This window comes from Pundamilia nyererei, unplaced genomic scaffold (genome assembly GCF_000239375.1).
Source record: "Pundamilia nyererei isolate P.nyererei 1_Seehausen unplaced genomic scaffold, PunNye1.0 scaffold00103, whole genome shotgun sequence".
Classification (NCBI taxonomy): Eukaryota; Metazoa; Chordata; class Actinopteri; order Cichliformes; family Cichlidae; genus Pundamilia; species Pundamilia nyererei.
This window is the reverse complement of record NW_005187504.1, coordinates 2115971-2117018: the sequence shown is the minus strand read 5'-3', so window position 1 is coordinate 2117018 and position 1048 is coordinate 2115971.

Below are 1048 nucleotides of genomic sequence, written 5' to 3'. Positions count from 1 at the left end.
ACACACTTGTGGGTGTTGGGAGAGCTCTCAGTATGAAAAGCAGGTGAATTACAGTAGTCTGAAGAGGTGAGATAAGAGGGACGGCTCTACAACGCGGAGTGCTGCGATCCCTGAGGAGATAATGTGTGGTGAGAGCACAGCCTCGCTGAAGTAACACTCAAGAGGGAGACTCACAAGAGGGAGTTTAAAAACACTTGGCCAGTTTTCTTCAGCGGCGCTGTGGCATTTAAGAGCCGACATCCTTGACAGTGTGACCAGTAGAGCACAAACAAAGACAGCTCAGAGGAAAATGGAGCTAAATGTTGAATACCTGCTGGCCTCTGCAGCCAACGAACCTCAACACTGACCCTGGCTGTGTTGGACAGAGAGCCTTCCTGAATATTAAACTGCTGCACCTTCCTGAAAACAAGCACACCTTCTGTCTTGGTGTTAGCCTCAACATTTAATTGAGGGTAGACTCGCATAATAACACATCTCCCCTGACATTTACATTTTAGACTTCCAGGAGTGTGGAGTTAAAGGTGTGTGAGCCATAAAACACTCAACAGCAAATAGCTGAACACATTTTTATGACATTAGATGGCCTATTATGGCGAACGACACCAGGGAAACGAGACCTGTTTTGCTTCAAGATAAGAATACGCCACCGAGAGTAGAATAGGATGTTGAAAAGAGAGTGATCCAGGTTGCAGATATTTGCCTTTTTAGCCTATAAAAATGTATAGGAATTATAGGAGAAAATATCAAGGTGGAAAATAACACAAGTCACTTATCTAACACAGATGAGAAAAGCAGCTCTTTTTGCCTGAGGTGACAATAATAAAAGAAGGAAAGCTCCCACTGTAATGCAGATCTCCACTGACAAAAAAAACTATTATGTTGACACTTGAGTGATGGGACAATACGTTTCATCTCAATAAAATATCCTTCCATCATCCGAAAGTTTAATCATTTCTGGTACCTGAGTTAGATTTAGGAGTATGAGAGTTAAACTTCGCCTGTCCATTCATCCACAGTGTCAGTTTTATTATTCAGGGTGAATAAACTG